General features: G+C 35.9%; 1 pseudogene; it reads left to right on the plus strand.

The window, feature by feature from the left end:
• The first annotated feature begins 286 nt into the window (after window positions 1-286).
• Window positions 287-385, plus strand: LOC132275795 (small nucleolar RNA R71; annotated as a pseudogene).
• Window positions 386-19,782: the final 19,397 nt, after the last annotated feature.

Here is a 19,782-nt window from a genome sequence, read left to right on the forward strand (position 1 = left end):
GTTGATCAAAAATTGATCAAACCTTTGAGATAAGGATTTCATCTCGGTGGCTATTTCATTGGAATGGTCGACTTGATGTAAGCCAACACTCTTCCTTCCACTTGAATTCCTACCATTCTTAGAAGATAAAGTTCAATGCAAAGAATTTTCACTCATGCTCTCACAAAGACGCCACACGTCATCCTCATGCCTATCAATGTAAGAGCCACCCATGGAAGCATCAACCATGCCCTTGTAATTTTCCGATAAGCTCTCAAAGAAATATTGAACTAATTGCCATTTGGGCATGTCATGATGTGGACACTTCCTAAGCAATTCATTGAATCTTTCATATGCCTCATGGAACATTTCCCCATCCCCGTGTGAAAACTCTTGGATTGAGGTTCTCATGGCATTGGTTTTAGAAACCGGATAGTACTTCTTCAAGAACTCTTGTTGCATTTCTGCCCAAGAAGTTATTGAAAAAGGTCTAAGATTGTTAAACCAATATTTTGCCTTATCTTTAAGGGTGAATGCAGAAAGTTTAAGCCTTAAGACCTCTTCCGGCATGTCCGTGTATCTCACGGTGGAACATACTTTATGAAACTCATCCAAATGCTTGTAAGGTTCTTCACTTGGAAGTCCATGATAGTTAGGAAGCATTTGAATGGTTTGTGGTTTAATCTCATAGTGGTGTGCTCTAAATGGTGGCAATTGAATGCATGTGGGTGCATTGTATTCATTAGGCACATAGTGATCTCTTAAAGCAAGGGGAGGATTAGCAATTGGAGGTGCAATATGGGCACCTTGATTGCCTTGAATGATGGGAGGTGGTGGAGCATAGATTGGCCTTGGCATTCCCAATGGAACTTGGCCTTGTTGTTGTGGTGGATGAACGAAATGGCCTCGGCATACCTAATGGTACTTGTATGTTATCATGATGCACATTGGGGTGGAGAATGCTTTGTTGGTCTATGTGACCAAGGTCCTCCACATGGTCCTCATTATGTCTTTCCATTGATGAAATGGATTAACTAGAACTTCTTCTTCCCCTAGGGTTTCGAACAAAGGATTCAAGATAAAAATTTAGAGGGACAAGAGTGGGTCTCAATGATCTACGACCATGCATGCACAATGCAACACAACAAGCAATAATGACAAACACTTCACCTTCACAACAAATCAACAATTAACAAACTTCCTCTACATACAACGTTCCCATACTTCCATGCTATCAACAATATGCAAGAAAAGTAAATTGCCTCCATGTGGGCTCACGATTTATCTAAGAATTGAAATATAAGCCTCTACACGGGCCGATGATTTACTAGAGATTGAGTTAAGAAAGAGCTCACAAAGGGTCCTTTAGCACTTCAATTTATTTTCGGTTTGGTCTTATCGATACATGGTTCTCCAATAATTTTAAAATACAGAGAATAGGTATAATCCATCCTATGATCCACTATGAGCATAAAATTAACAATATCAGAATTTACATGCTCACTTAGAATAGTTCTACGATATCCAGCAACTTAATAAGATATAATACTGCATAACTGTATAATTAGCAACTAAGTTCCCATTAACCATAGCAGAGAATCATTTCAATTGGCATGCTTATTTTTATAACACTGCGACATGATTTAAACCATAAACTTCATAAGTCAATTACCAATTTATAAGTAGACAACTTGAATCATTCGCAACCAAGCCAATTTTACAAACTTTCTGCAGAGTCTTCCATTGTTTTCTATGTTTACTTCCTATGGTATATTATGTATTACCATACGTTCTGAATCTTCATTAAGAGTTTAGACATGACTGCACACACCCAGATCAACTCCTATTTCAACCTGGACCTTTAAAAATTCAACCACAGCGGCCCAAAACTCGCAGAATCCAACCAAAACTACAAAACCCTAGAGAGAGACGTCTCCAACAAGTTGGAGCCGCCTCTAAACAAGATGGAGCCGGCTCCAACCCACTTGGAGCCACCTCCAAGACATATAGAGCCGGCTCCATGATCCCATGGAGCCGCCCCTTTCACAAAGAGAGCCTGCTCTCTTCAACTTTGCCTCATTTCTTCACCTACTTCGTCTCCGGTTAATTCTGTTGATTCCGTCCCTCTCTGTTATAATCCCTAATGGTTTTAATTATGTTCAGACCTAACCAGAGAAGATCCATCTAACTCCTTCATGCATTGATTAATCATAATTTAAAACAAGAATATATATACAGTCAAGCACGAAACTAGCAACTTACAGATTGTTTCAACACATACTATTTTTAAAAAGTTTTGAACATGTATAACTAATTAATTCTTATGATTAATAGTTCCTGGAACTGCTTAGGCATGCAAAGAACATGAGAAAAAAGGAAAGAGGGTGGTTAGAACTTGCCTTACACCGATGTCTTTCTCACTTCTCCGGCGAACACTCTGTTTGCCCTCTCTGTTTCTTCCTAGACTTCTCCAAACTGAGTGCTGCCTTTACTATATCGTGAATATGGTTCTAAAACCCTAGGTAGAACCCTAACACATACATTTATGGACGCACAAGTTTTACCCTAAACGTAGTCCTAATACATGAGGGAAATCTAAGTCGGCTACAAGGTGCAGACAAATAACCAAACCCTAACTTAAACCCCCTAACGTATTTACATAATTCTAGAAAATCAATTTATACTTAATTAAATCATTTACCAATTAATTCAATTACAGGAACACAATAATTTCAAGAAGACAATTACATCAAATAATTAAATAATTAAGCCTAAAATACAATTGCACAGTTAAATCAAACCAATTAAATAATTTGCTTAAATAAAACAAATACTCCAATTAATTCCATTAATCACCAATAGAGAAAAAAAATAAGCAAATAGCCAAATAAACACATACAATTGCACAAATTACAATAAAACCACAAAATAAACTACCGAGCCTATCATTTTAAAATTAGGGGTATTACATTCTTCCCCCCTAACAAAAGGAATTCCGTCCTCGGAATTCGCTCTTACCTTCTTCCAATATTTCAGGAAACTGCGAGCGAATGACATCCTCCCGTTCCCAAGTAAATTCAGCCTCATTGTGATGACTCCACTGAACCTGTACCAAAGGGATAACCTTATTACGAAGGATTTGATCCCGACAGTTGACAATACGACACGGTGGCTCCAAATAAGTTGGATCCGGCTGCAACTCGATATGCTGATACCGATCCTCATCTCGCAGAAATTTTCGCAACATGAAAACATGGAAAATGTTGTGTACGCGATCCAAATTATCCGGAAGTGCCAACCGATAAACGACAACTCCAACTCGATCCGTAATTATAAATGGACCGAAAAATCGCGGAGCCAACTTCCCTTTCTTCCCAAAGCGCATAACACCCTTCATAGGAGACACTTTGAGCAAAACCTGATCTCCAACCTGAAACTCCAATGCACGAGTACGACGATCTGCATAACTCTTCTGCCTACTCTGGGCAGTGCGCACGCGATCCCTAATAAGAGCAATCTTCTCAGAAGTATCCTTAAAGAACTCAGGACCCCAGAATCTGCTCTCACCAACCTCCAACCAACAAACAGATGATCGACACGGTTGGCCATACAATGCCTCAAATGGTGCCATCCCAATAGTCTTCTGGAAACTATTGTTATATGAAAACTCCACAAGTGGCAAATAATCGTCCCAGTGGCCCTTGAAATCAAAAACACACGAACGAAGCATATCCTCCATGATCTGATTAACCCGCTCAGTCTGTCCATCAGTCTGAGGATGATAGGCAGTGCTAAGATGCAACTCTGTACCCAAAGCCTGCTGAAAACTCTCCCAGAATCCTGACACAAAGCTCGAATCCCTGTCCGATATAATAGACAATAGAATTCCATGCAATTTTACAATCTCTGTAATGTAAAGTCTCGCCAATTGCTCCGAAGTGAAGTCAGTGCGAATCGGCAAGAAATGAGCTGATTTCGTCAATCTGTCCATGATGACCCAAATGGAATTGTGATCCTTGAAAGAATTAGGCAATCCCTCTACGAAATCCATAGAAATGTTCTCCCATTTCCATTCCGGTATCGGCAGTGGCTGTAGAGCTCCTGGCGGCCTCTGATGATCAATCTTGACTATCTGACAAGTACTACATCGAGAGACAAAAATAGTAATGTCTTTCTTCATACCTGCCCACCAAAACTACCGCTTCATATCCTGATACATCTTGTCTCCTCCTGGATGAATAGAAAACTCAGAGTGGTGAGTCTCAATTGTCACATCTTTCCTCAACTCATCAGCAGAAGGTACCACTAACCATCCCTTATACCTCTAACCTCTATCAGCCCCAACATAGTAAAATGGAACCTCTCCGGAAGCTATCGCAGCAACTTTGTCAATGCCTTGCTGATCCGTGACTTGTGCCTTCAAAACTTTGTGAATGATAGAAAGTGTAACCACCATGCAAGCCATAAAAGCCTCCGACAACTCATCCACCATCTTCAAAGCAATCCACTCAGAAGTGAATAGAACAGAAAGACTACCTACAGGTCGGCGACTGAGTGCATCCGCCACCACATTCGCTTTTCCTGGATGGTACTGTATAGAAAAGTGATAATCTTTCACATACTCCAACCATCTGCGCTGTCTCATATTCAGCTCTCGCTGAGTGAACAAATATTGCAGACTCTTGTGATCGCTAAATAATCTGAAGGACTCACCCAACAGATAATGCGTCCAAATGCGTAAGGCAAAGACCACAGTTGCTAATTCTAAATCATGTGTTGGATAATTAAGCTCATGAGGCTTAAGTTTTCGAGATCCATACGAAATCGGTCACTCCTCCTGCATCAAAACACGTCCAAGACCCTGCAAAAAAGCATCTGTGTAGACAAGATACTCTATCCTGCTCTGTGGGGTAGACAAAACTGGTTCAGAAGTCAACTTAGTTTTCAGCTCATCAAAAGCTTTCTGACAATGCTCATCCCACACGAACCGTACACCCTTTTTAGTCAGATGAGTGAGTGGTCCCGCTATCTTTGAGAACCCATAGATGAACCTCTTGTAATATCCTACCAAACTGAGGAAACTCCGAATCTCAGTAGGTGAAGTAGGCTGTCCCCACTCAACCACTGTTGAAACCTTGGCTGGATCCATCGCTATTCCCCTTTCCGACACCACATGACCTAGAAATTTCACCTCCCGCTGCAAAAAGTCGCATTTCTCAAACTTGGCATACAACTGATGCTTACGAAGCGTCTGCAAGACTATCCGAAGATGTCTAGCATAATCGACCTCCGACCTTGAGTAAATCAAAATGTCGTCTATGAAGACAATGACAAATTGATCCAAGTAAGCCCTGAAGACTCTGTTCATTAAATCCATGAAAACCGCTGGTCCATTAGTCAACCCAAACGGTATCACTCGAAACTCATAAGATCCGCATCTTATGAGAAACGCTATCCTCGGAACATCCTGCTCCCTAACCCGAAGTTGATGATATCTAGACCGCAGATCAATCTTAGAGAAATAGATAGCTCCCCTCAACTGATCAAATAAAATCATCAATCCTGAGCAAAGGATACTTATTACGAATAGTAACCTTGTTCAACTCCCTGTAATCTATACACAGCCAAAGTGAACCATCCTTCTTCTTCACAAACAGAACTGGTGCTCCCTAGGGTGAAGTACTCCTACAAATAAAATCCTAGCTGAGTAATTGCTGAAACTGATCCCTCAGCTTTTGCATTGCCACTGGTGCCATCCTATACGGTGCCCTAGCAATAGGCGTAGTGCCTGGAGCTAAGTCTATCACAAAGTCGATCTCGCGACTAGGCAGCAACCCTGGAATCTCCTGAAATACATCTGGGAAATCCTGTACAATTGGTATGTTATCCAATGATACAGTAGTCCTCCGTTTCCTCCACCATATGAAGTAAATAGGTGCTAGTGACCCTGCTCGAATGTGGCATAGCGACGACGTACATATCCTGACCAGGTATGGTAAACATAATAGACCTATCAAAATAATTAACTTGGGCATGGTAATGAGATAACCAATCCATCCCAAATATCACATCATAAGTGTGTATATCCAGGACCAAAAGATTGGCTAGAAATCTGAGTCTGCCAATATCTAGTGTCACAGGCCCATCACTCTCATGTAAAATAGCTGTATCGCCCAACAGTGTAGAAATACCCTAAGGTATACTGCATACCCGTGTTGTCATCCCAGACAAAGCAATAAAAGATCTAGCTACAAATGAGTGTGTAGCACCTATATCAAATAAAACACGTCCATGGAAGGTGCCTGCATATCCTGTGGTATGGGGTTGTACACCCTGCCATAATGTAGCTATTGCGGTGCCTATCCTTGAGGCTGCAGCGGTGCCGGTAAAGCCGGATATGTCTATCCCTGAATCCATGGAACCTATGGAGCCAGCAGAGGCACTGGCGCCCTTTACCCCTGCTGCACATGCTGTCCCTGTCCCTGTCTGGCTCTAGGACACTGCCTGGAGGTATCACCATACTCTCTACAAGTACAGCAACTACCCTGGAAAGTACCAAATGGCCTCCTCTGTTGGTTAGCCTGTGGCTGACCTTGTCTTACTTGTGGTCCCCCATTCTGTTGTCGCTGAACATATGCTACATCCCTGGAAGCATCTGAACCACCCTTGTGCTTCTTCCAAGGCTGCTGTCCCAGGAATTTACCTTTTTCATTTTGTTGGTGTCCATTCCTATTCCCTATCTCAACTGACTGGTTAACAGAGTCTCTGCCACCCCGCTTCTCACCCTTGGCCTGTCTGAAGTCCACGGTCAACTGATACTGCTGTAGTGCGGCGTCTACCACCTGAGCATATGTAGTATAGGCTGGACTGCCTGTAATAGCTCTCTTGATAGACCACATCAGTCCCTTAACGAAACTATTGCGTTTCTTCTATTCTGTATCCACCTCCTTCGGTGCAAAAAGAGATAAGTGCGTGAACTGCTACTCATACTCCGCCACTGTCATGTTCCTCTGCTGCAGCTTAAGAAACTCAGTCTTCATAGCTGCCCTGACTACATAAAGGAAGTACTTCTCATCAAAGCGCGCACTGAACTGATCGTAAGTCAATGTCATTCTCTCCTCTGTGGTGGTAACTGACTCCCACCACTACAATACATCTCTGACCAGCTTGAAGGTAGCAAGCATCTGCTTTTGAACCTCCGGGCAATGAACCAAGCGAAGATATTGCTCGATGTCCTATTTTCACTAGTGAGCTGCTCTCGCATCAGTGGAGCCTGTGAACTCAGGTGGGCTCCCTTTTGTGAAAGAAATCCTGGCCTTCTCCCAAGTATCAGTCTGAACAATCGGTGCTGGTAACAGTGCAGGCTGTACCTGAGGCTGATTCCAAAGTGCAGCTGTTACCCCAGCTTCTATAGCCCTAGCAATGAGGTCGTTGTTGTGAGGAGGATACTCTAGATCTCCTCCCTGATCCCGAGTCTGCTGAACTCCGTCCTGCTCCCCCTGAAATTGACCATCATCCCGAAACCCAGGCAAATGCTGCTCTTCCTCCATTAGTTAACGCTATAGGTGTTCCTGCTGCTGGTGGCTTCCCGAGCGTGTGCACAAAATAATGCACAACACTTTAAGTTTGGAAATTAGTGTCAAGTGGGCACCATAATTTAAATTTATAAATCGCTTAACACCTATACTCTGTAGTATGAGTGAGAAGGGATCGTCCCAAGGGATTGAGGGTCATACTAGGTTGAGGAATCAAGATTAGGGTTAGTAGGTCGAGTGATCAAAATAGTGGTTGGTGGTTGAATTACACTAAGATGCAATTTAAACTAAAGTAAACGATAATGCAATTAAGAGAATGAAAGAGAGAGAGAGAGATCTTGGGGTTTAGAAATCACCACTAAGCATAGTTTTTCTACACCTTTAATGAATGATTAATGAGGGTAAAAACATGTATTGCAACAAAGAGTGTATGTGTGGTTGTTTCAATAAGCATGGATGACAAATTAAGCATATATTGTCTAAACAACATGGTGAATAACACAACATATCAAATTAAGCCATTAATCCTTTCTTTAAGCTCACAATCCAAACACATCACAAGGTTAGAAAAATATGTTACTTGCTATCATAAGTATGGAACATCAACAACAAGCATGTATTGTCCTCCCATTTAACAACTACACTACAACTAAGCTAATGACATGAAATTAAACTAATTAAACTAAGGAAAAGGTACAATCCATCAAGAAATAAGTATGAACCATCAAATAAACCACAAGAACATGCCATTAAGCACTATATCTTGACAATCTCTAGATCTATAGCATCAATACACATTGACATACATCAATAACACAAGAAATAGAGACAAACACATGAACATCTATTCTAGCATACATAGACATATGGATATAATGAAATGATCAATTGGAAGCATTAAACCACATAAATCATTGAACAAACAAGATCTATATATATAAAAGTATCAAGACATGAATCACAATACAAATTCCCTCAAAAATACATAAATCAAGAAGTAGAAAGCATGCTTAGGGCTAACTCTAGCCCCAAGAGGATGTCTAGCTACTCATGGATGATGTCTTCCAACCCTCAAGTGCAAGCTCCATGGAAGAAATCTGCTCTGTCTCTAGCCTCCTCCTCTCCTTTGCTTCCTTACTAAGTATTATCTTCTCTAAGTATGTGTATATGTGTAAAAATGGCTCATATTCCTTATATAGGTAGGTCAAAAATCACCCCAAATGAGCTGGGCTCGTACACCAATAATCCTCTAATGATTAGATATGAGAAAACTTTTAATGAGCTGGAATTTGGATTTTTCTTGGGATTTAGGAAGTTCGATCGATCGAACTTGGGGTGAGATCGATCGAACATGGCTAAAATCTATCGAATTGAAGCTGAATCAATCCTCAATGGCAGCGCCTTTTTAGATAAAAACAAATTTGAGATATTTTGAAGATATTTCTGGGGAAAGGACAAAAGTGGTTGGTAGGGTGGTACAGCTGGATAAGATCTGGCATGTGGATAAGGACAAGAAAGTTCGATCGATCAGAGAATGATGTTGGATCGATCGAACTTTTGGGATCTCTGAAGATGACATTATGGCCTGGATTTATCTTGGAGTGCTGAGATCGATGGAAGTTGGATCGATCGAACTTTTCTTGAGATCGATCGAAGTTGCTGAAATTTCACCCTTTGGTTCCTTTTGCTCTAGTTTGCTCCTTTCTTTGATTCATCCCAGAATTACTTCATTTCTGCTCTTATTTGTTTGAGTTAGCTAATTTTGGGGATAAGTACCTGAAAATGGAAATAACACAAAATCAATACAAAACGGGAAAGTAAGATAGATAAAGGTCCTAGAATACCTAGGCTTAAGGGGTTTAAATACGCACTTTTCAGCCCTCTTCAGCTGCCTACGTGCCGCTCTCCTCTGTTGCCTGTTCCCTTGCAGGTTCCGTCCTCTCCTAGCGTTAACCATCTGTTAACACGGAAAGAATAGACATCAGACCGATTTAAACCGAACCATAAAGGAATACAATGAAACCTATACTGTGATACCCCCGGATTTCCGAATGCGGGTTGGCCAGGCCCATGTCCGAATACCCAAGGATATCAAAATAAATTGATAATAAACGAACACAGAGTACAAAAGAATATAGAGCAATAAATAAAATGCTGACAAAAAACTAAAATGATAATCAAATAATAAACCTCATAATATATTTCCATTAATTAATAAACTCTTCTGATACAACTGATCCTCCAAAATACAACTCGGGAATCCATACTGTGTGGACCCCTAGAAAATCCAAACTAAACAAATATCAGTAATAACTGTCTAAATCAGGAAACTGAATCATAAAGGAACTCTTATGTAGCATCGGAAGAATGAAGTAGACTGATCCCTGCTCAGTGCGAATAACCTCTACTTCTGATGAACACCTAAAAAATAATAGTGGGTCAGGCCCACAAACAAGTTTTACTCTACTATAGTTCAAGCAGAGCTCCGATACACGTATACATCCTAGTCAATCCAACAGTAACTAGTAGTCCGTATATATATATATATATATATATATATATATATATATATATATATATATACACACACACTAAAGGAACCTCACTAGACTATAGGGTTGTCTCAACCTGAATAGTAGGCAATATGCAAAACGTACATATAATGGGCATGAGTACCTAGACCTACCAGGGTACACAACTACACTATATCTAGCTACACATCCTTGGTGATATACGCGCCCTAACCACTGATCCTGAGACTCAAGCTTATATCATGGCAACATACTTATATATATAAAATCTAGTAACCATTCTATCCAGTATAAATTAAACCTTTATAAGTCATTCAACTTGTTCAACTGACCTGACTTGAATATAAGTAGGACTTAACGTTTTAGTTAATCCATTCCCTTATATAATAAATTAATCCTCCATAAGTCATTAAACTTGTTCAGCTGACCTGACTTGAATATAAGTAGGACTTAACATTTTAGTTAATCCATTCCCTTATATAAAATAGGTAGGACTTAACTGATAAGTTAATCCGTCCCTAGAATGCCACCGTTCCATACCGGTGCATTAAACCACACAATCCAACAATTGATGTAACGAGAAATACATCAAATAATCCAAAAATAATTATGATAATATGATATCAAGTTATCACAAAATAGGAAAGACTTATTATTTATTTAAGCTTCATATATCATATGTCTTACACAAACTGAATCGTATACATGATTATATTTTATTATACCGTCAAATAAGCATTCTCCATATCCAATTCATCCTACACATTTAATCTCAATTGCTAAAACATTTTAAAAGATTAAATCCATTCGTTTGTTTAAAACATTCAAATAGCAAGCATCATTATGATTGAGTCTATTTAAATTTATTTAAACCCAAACCTAGTTCCTATTTAATGTTCAGGAATCCTAGGCATGTTTCTATGTTCCATCATTCCACAAATATGAAAATACATAATTCAAACATGTAAAAATTCACACCAGAAATTAAATCAAAATCATGCATTTATCAATTCATAACACAAGAACAGATATGAACTAATTTCATAAAACCTATGTTCTAATCCAATTAAACATGCATAATTATTTAATTTTATGTGTTTAATAAATCCTGAAATTTCCTAGGTATGTACAAAAACATGAATCAAAGGGAAAGAGATAGAAGAACTTGCCTTAAACTTTTGGATCGAAAGTTAAACTTCTTCTTTTTTTATCTTCTCTCTACAAGGTTTTTCTCCTCATTCCTTCTTTTTCCTCCTTCCCTCTCTAACACTCTCTCTCTAGAATATATCACGTGAATATTTCTAGCCCCCTTTTACAACCTATAGCTATATATTTATAGGCTAAATAAAATAACCCTAACCCTTTTCCCAATCCAAGTCAACTAAAAAAAATAAAAATAAAAATATTAAAAAGGTAAGCAAAATATGTTACGTATATAATTTATGTATATCTTTATTAAATAAATAAATTGTACACATTCCATTATTTATTAATGGATTATTCAATAATACTTAAGTTACCATAATATTATAAAGTAACTTAAAACATAACACTTATCAAATCTATGTATATTTTTATTATTTAAATAAACATATGCATCAGATTAAATATTATTACCCAAGTTACCATAAAAGTAATTAATAAATTACTTTCCCTTTTATATATATTAAAAAGGTAAGTAAAATATGTTATGTATATAATTTATGTATATCTTTATTAAATAAATAAATTATACACATCTCATTATTTATTAATAGATTATCCAATAATACTTAAGTTACCATAATATTATAAAATAACTTAAAACATAACACGTATCAAATCTGTGTATATTTTTATTATTTAAATATAAAACATATACATCAGATTAAATATTACTACCCAAGTTACCATAAAAGTAATTAATAAATTACTTTCCCTTTTATATATATATTAAAAAGGTAAGTAAAATATGTTACGTATATAATTTATGTATATGTTTATTAAATAAATAAATTATACACATTCCATTATTTATTAATGGATTATCCAATAATACTTAAGTTACCATAATATTATAAAGTATCTTAAAACATAACACGTATTAAATCTATATATATTTTTATTATTTAAATATAAAACATATACATCAGATTAAATATTACTACCCAAGTTACTATAAAAGTAATTAATAAATTACTTTCCTTTTTATATATGTATATAATATATATCTATATATAGTATCTTTTTGTAGATAAACTTGCCTTCCATAGGTATCACCCTACTAGAAAGTTCTACAAGATCCTAGAATTTATTAGAATACGTAGATTCCAACTCTGATTTTATAGTAACTCACCAAAACGATCTATATCCATATCGGTTCACGCTTCCGTGTAGCTTACTAGGTCCAACTCATGTTTAACAGGGATGTCCATAACGTTCTCACCTAAAAACATGATTCTGTCGGATTAGATGATAATCCTCCCACTACATTAATGTACCGATGCAGGAATCTGTGTACTAGATGATGCTAACGCATCAATAGGAAATTCATCTATAATTCTTAATCTCTATAATAAGTGTGTTCATATGTGATACATCTGGTACTCATACCATATTCTCTAAAATTATGCTACTAGGTATGTAATTCATAATAGGATTCTCCTATAGATAAACAGTGAGTGTAAACAATCAACTTGTATCATTGAGATCATAAAATAATCCATCATTATGCCTTTAGACTAGCTATCAAATTTATCATGCGTATGATCTGTTTCCAACTTACTTGTCCATATCAAGCGCACATGTGCAAGACTACCCCATATGTGCATGTGATTTAAATTAAGATATAATCAAAAACACAGCTCAAAAGATATCCTTGAGACAGACTAAGATGGAATACAGTTCATAATGCGCATCGATATCATTAATGCTAAACTCTTAAATGAAAGAGATAATGTAGCATAAATGTTCATAGATCTAACTATGTTAAGCAGAATTCTGTTATTCCTATTTGACACCTCAATCCATTGAGCGTCAATTGCGAAAAATTAGTACACTTTACCCTCATTGACTATATAGTCTTTGCACTATCCCAAGAAATACTCATATCCACGATCAGATCGAAGTGTTTTGATAAGTTTACCTAATCTGTGCTCCACGTCAGTCTTGACACTTTTGGAATATACCAAAAATTTAAGACTTGTGTCGCATCAGATAAATTTATCCAAAACTTGAGTAATCTTGCTTGGATGTTCATAAGACCATATGTGTCTGTGTGTACCGACTCCATTTATTCTTTATGCCTATTTCATTTAGCTGATTAAAGCCCTTAGGGTTATCTATCATTCAATACAGGATCCACAAGTTGGTTTAGGCTTCTCTATCTCACTAGGTTATAAACCTTCTTTGACCAATCTTTGAATCTCATTTTGATTGATTACAACCCAATAATAGACACTAAAAATACAATGAGTTAGGAATAACAATTTTTCTCTTAACATTCAATCTAGACTATGCAACATTAGTTTCTATATCCTGCAAATCTTAAGAGTTAAATATTATAGTATATTAACCATCTTTCAATGCACCAGAAGCAGTCGCATATCTATTCAATTTTATAAAACCAGTTTTATAAAATAACAATACAGTTTTATAAACCATAAGTGAAACAAGAATTAGATAGCGTCTAACTTCTGTGCATAAAGATAATTCTCTAATACTAATATCCTCATACTCTCTAATTTCAGATGTAATACTCCCACTGACTTAGTTACAACCTTTACATCAGGTCAAGTACAAATATATTCCATATCATCGAGGCTTCTGGATTCCTGAAATCCTTGTAACGAATTACAAACATGTTTAGTAGCTCCAGAATCTCTCCATCAGGAATTAATAGATACAACCACATAACATGGCTCAATGATTAAATATATACTTTCCTATGCCACATCATTGCTTAGACAGTTCGTCCTTGAGTGTCATAGTTAGCAGCAAAAGAAACAATTTCCTTCGCCCTCAACATACACTGCCTTATTCCCTTTAACCTTTTAGATACCCATGTTTTGTGCTAGCCTAGTCCTATTATCATCCTTCTTCTTTACTTTGCCCTTCCACTTGGGCCTAGAAGAAGAAGGTATAGAGTAGGTTAGATTGATAGGAACGCCCATACTTTTGATTATCCCTTCATTTGTTACCAATTCTATAAGAATATCAACGAGTGTGAACTCAAACTGGTTCCTTATTTAGTTCACTCTAAAAGAGCCGAACGATTTTGGCAACAAGGCAATAATCATGTCAATTTGAAACTTACCACCCAAGTTAGGCCTATTGATCTCCAGCTAAATTTTTAAATAAAAATAATCATTTTCAAAATACGATCTTTTACTAGAAATCTTTAGGCTATCTTGATGGTGTTCAAGTCTGACATAGTACGTAGGCATACGCCCTATCTAATCTCACTAAAACATCTCATTAAGTATCTTAAAGTAAAGCAATTAGGTATAGGAGTATTAAATACAATTTGTACCCTTACGTTGTGAATAAAATATCTAAGTTTCCTTTTCCAGTCATTATAAAAGAGGTCCACATACATTGAAATTAGAAAGCAGATAAAATGAATTAGACATAATTAGTCTGAATATAAATGCATTCATACAATATGCAAGGTGAATTATTAATACTATCATGCATATTTAAAATTAAAATGAGTTTGTTAACCACATAATATAATAAATCTCAATTGAATAAGAGATTTTTATCATTATTGGTGAACAATCCCTTTTAATTAATGCGAGTCCCTCAACTCTGTAGCACAATAAATCATACCATCAATACGTCAATAACTTATCCTGATAGATGAGTTCTTTATTACTATTGTTGGAATTCATTTGCTATTAGGCGAGCACTTCCATTAAAATAATATGTGGGTCCCTTAACCACTGCATGAAAAATCGGATAACCAATACGCCAATAACTTATTCGGTTGGCGAAATTCATTATTGCTATTGGCGGGCAAATCCCATCATTTCTATATCTCTTAAGACAATGCATTGTCTATCTCTATGAAATGATTCCCGATTATGTTTAGCCTTTCTAAAATCACCTAGCGTAGACCACTCCGTTGGGGAGCTAACACTATTGATTTTAGATTAAGTGTATAACGTTATTAAAACTCTAATGATAAATAAAATATTAAATATCTTGTCATTATATCTAGACTCTTTAAATCATGTGTAGGGCCTTGTTTTTAAAGATCTAATTACAATGAACATTTAATATTTTTATTTTCATGAGACCACCATTCTTATAATATTAAGACTCTTCAAATCATGCGTGGGGCCTTATTTTTGAAAATCTAATTACAATGGTTTTAATAACGAAGGCCATGGGGTAATGTATAAAAATCCCCGCTCCTACTCAATTTTTAATCATACATCATTAGGGTTTTCATTTTATTTATTTACATGATATAATGCATGCAAAACGTCTTGATTTTAATTCAATTAAATTTAGAAAATATTTGGACTTTAAACGATTCACTAATATTTAATTTGAGACACACTTTAAAAATAATTTACGAAAATAATTTTTCGTTTCCCAATAAGTACCCTCAAATTAATTAGTAATCAAATCCAATTAATTTTCATAATTTAATTAATATAAATCAAGTTATTTTAATAAATATCATGGATCCAATGCATGAGTAATAATAATAAACAATTAATTATTTCATGCATCAGATAAATAAATAAATAACAGATAGAAGCAATTTAAATGGCCAATGGAATCAGCTTTTAACATTCAATTGCTCTAACTATTGGGCGAGGGTCCTTCGTCGGCTTGGAAACACCTGCAGGAAGTTGATACGCACCTGAAGAGGTAACACAGTGCTTAGAACGAGCCCAGATGGTCTTCCACGCGCCTGGACGTGCCTTTGGAGGGTCCCAGCGCGTGTCACGCGCTTGCACGCACTGGTGGGAGCTTGCAGCGCGTGCCACGCGCCGATTGGAAGCTGTAGCGCGTGGCACGTGCTCCCACGCGCTTCCACGCGCTGGGAGAAGAAGGCATTGGCTGGCGCGTGTTCCCCACGCGCCAGCTTGTTGGCTGAGTCATAACACCACTGAAGGCGCTTACACCATATACTTTCCTCTCTAGATCTTATCCGACGGCTGATATTCCGGGTGCACCGTATGCTAGTGTACTGAGCCGCACTGGATTGGCTGGCCAACCTCCGGCGCTTCCCTTGCCGCCGGTGACTCTCCGGTCGCCGAAAAATCGCCGAAAAATAATAAAAATTTTCAGAAATTAAATTTAAGCCCAACAAATTCTAGAAAAATTCCGAAAAATTCCGAAAAAATTTTAGAAAATTCATGAAGCCTAATTTAACCTTCTTGGACCTTCTTGAAGCTTCATAGCATCCTTTAACAAAGATTACATGGCTTTAAAAATATTTACAATTTAAAATATAATGAAAAAAATTAAATTACATCATTGAACTTTCTAACGGCTAAATCAAAGCCTTAATTACATTCATCTAAAGATAAAATTACATTCAAATAACCTATAAGCTTCATCCATGGCCCAAACATATATCATCATTCATTCACAATTATACATACATCATCATATATCAATATATATCAACATATTAAATCATACATCAACATACATCAATAAAAATATATATGAATATAATTCTGGATCCATGAATGATGAATTTTGATAAAAACATGATCTCTAGTAATGAATCAAACCATGCACTGATACCACTGTTGGGAAACGTGCTAGATTTAAAAACTTTTTGAGGGATTTTGATTCATAAATCTTAATTCTTCACATAGAGACAAGTTTTATGCAAAAATAAACTATGATGTATCATTCAATTAACAGATTGAATACTTACATCAAAGGTCTGAGTAAACCTTTAAATCTTTCCTCCAAAGTGAATGTTCTCACTTATTATAGATCCCTTAGCAAGATGCCTTCCCTTTGGATCTCCATCTTCTTGGTAATTGTTTTGCCTTTAGGAATCACTCATAAGCCTCTATGAATGACCTTGGAAAATTAAGCTTGTAGGAGCCTCCATTAGATAAGAACATAAACCCTAATTTTCTAGAGAGAGAAAATAGATTCCTTTTTCCTTCTTCCAAAAATCATCCCCAAAATATACATAGATCATGTATATTTATAGGCAACATAAAGGTAAAGAAAAGGAAACAACAAATCCTTCTCAATCTCTAATTCGCATGTCTCAAATCTAATATGATTCCAATATCAAGTTGGGTTATGAGTGAGAATCATTTGGGCTTATTATTTTATTGGCTACAATTAATTAATAATTGGCCTGGTTCATGGACCAAATTCAATTAATTCGTAAATCAATTTCTACTCCACTAAAAGAAATTAATTGAACTCCAATTAAATAATAAATAACCTTTAAGTCAATATTGCACTTTGACTCCTCTATGCATAATTAGTTATCGGATAAATAAAGCCATCAATCCGACTACTTAATTAATATATTTATTTTGGTACCATTGATTATTTCTGATTCGATCACAAAAAAACATTTGTTTTGATAAAAAATAATAATTTAAATAAATAAATATATAATAAATCATTTTGTCTAAAAATATACGAAGGCCTTTGAATTTACTTTGTGATCAACCATAATCAATACAAAATAAATACAAGTAGCAATGATGCAAATATTGAAAATATAACCCTCTAACTATTAATTACATAACTACCCAAAGTGTCGGCCTAAGGATCCCGAAATATCTGCCGAACAAATCAAAGTAATTATTAATTAATAAAAGAGTTTATATTTTTTTCATACTTAAGAGTCAAATGCCATGACAGTGATAGAGAGCAATTGCATACGACGGCTCTCGCAATATATCTCAACCTAACACGGATCCAGTTCAAGTCTTAATTAATTATGAGTCCATCCATAATTACCGACTATGAACAATTTATGATTACTATTTATATTCATGTATTGATCGTCATCACATACATATATAAATATCTCTTGTAATCAAGTGGACACTATCAATTCTATAATGAATCGAAATATAATACATTGAATTCACCAATTGTATAAAGTATAAATATTTCAAAAACGTTAAGAACATATGTCACTATAATTCAAATAGGAATTTGCTATGTCAGGACATATAAATCCCAATAGAAGCTTGGCATAAATATTGCAAGGAATGTACTTTCGATGTAAAATTGGAGATTGGTCTAGTAATTCTTCGCGAGGTAGCTTTAAAGACAAAGGGTTATCATTTTATCCCTTTGATTGGATTGCATGGAGTTGTCCCTTATGTTCCAATTAAAGTTCTTTCACAGTTTGGATGGTGGCAACATATTGTCCCTTACTCTGGCAACATGGCCTTCTTTCTTTTTTAACTACACTAAGGGGGTGAGGAAAGACGGATTGCCGCTTGCTAAAAAAAGATTGGGATGATCATTTCAGTTACACAACTTCTAGGAGTTGTAAGAACTGCAGGCAGATGATGGGACAGCGTGAGAAGGAATGATTTTTGGTTTGAGGCCTTTCTTGCGGGGAGAACCTCGAGGAAGAGGAAAGTGGCAATTACCATATAGACCCCCACTAAACAACTTAAGGGCTAGAACAAATTAAGAACTCAAGGAGGGGAACAAGCAGCAGTGAGACTCATTGCGGGGGGCTCTTCAAGAGGGTTTTTTTAGTAAGTAAGCAAACACGACCTGTTTACATCCTCAAGATTGTTAAAGAAACTCCTAGGTGGAATGACAAGTGACATGGCTCCGACAGAGCATGGACCTAGCTACCTTTTTTTCTTTTTCTTTTTTATGAGCTCCCCAAAAAATATTTAGTCTCACATATAATTGCAATATATAGGAAAATGAGTAGTTTATACACATAGCTTTAGGAATTTTTTGAAAGTAGCGGATACTAAATATTATTTAGACAATTTTTTTTTTAAAAGCAATAAATAATCAATATTATATACGGAAATCTCTCTCTTTTTTTTAATTTTAATTTGTAACTAAAAATCGTGAATAATAAATATTATTTACACAAACTTTTTTAAGCAATAAATAATAAATATTATTTAGGGAAATCTCTCTCTCTCTCTCTCTCTCTCACACACACACACACACACACACACACACACACAACTAAAAATAGTGAATAATAAATATTATTTATCTCTCTCTCTCTCTTTTTAAACTAAAAATAGTGAATAATAAATATTATTTAAAGTATTATTTTTTCTTTATTTATTTTTACTAAGTGCAAATCTCAATTTAATATTTTTATTTAGGTGCAAATCTTAGAGTAATAAATATTTTAATTAATAAATATTATTTAGGGAAATCTCTCTTCTTCTTTTCTTACTAAGTGAATATTAAATATTCTCTTTTTTTATTGAATAAGTTTTCATTTGGAGGTATGAAATGAATGGTTTTAAAGTTGACCATGCAAACCCAAATTCATATCATATTTCGATAACATTAGATCCACATCCGACCTACATAATTTATGCACAGTTCAAAAATCTTATTTATTAAAATGGGTTTGGTTTGGATTGAATTTGTGTTAACACAGGGACGAAGCCAAGATTCGAATTCAAGGGGACATAGTGGGAATTTATTTATTTTTTTTAAAAAAATAAGAATAAGTAAAAAATAAAGGGAATGAAAAATGAATTTTGGAGGAAATAAATCAAAGCATGATTAAATAAGAAAAATTTAACTTT

This window comes from Cornus florida, unplaced genomic scaffold, assembly GCF_030987335.1.
Source record: "Cornus florida cultivar Cherokee Brave unplaced genomic scaffold, ASM3098733v1 CherokeeBrave_3.0.0_Hap2_Chr09, whole genome shotgun sequence".
NCBI lineage: Eukaryota > Viridiplantae > Streptophyta > Magnoliopsida > Cornales > Cornaceae > Cornus > Cornus florida.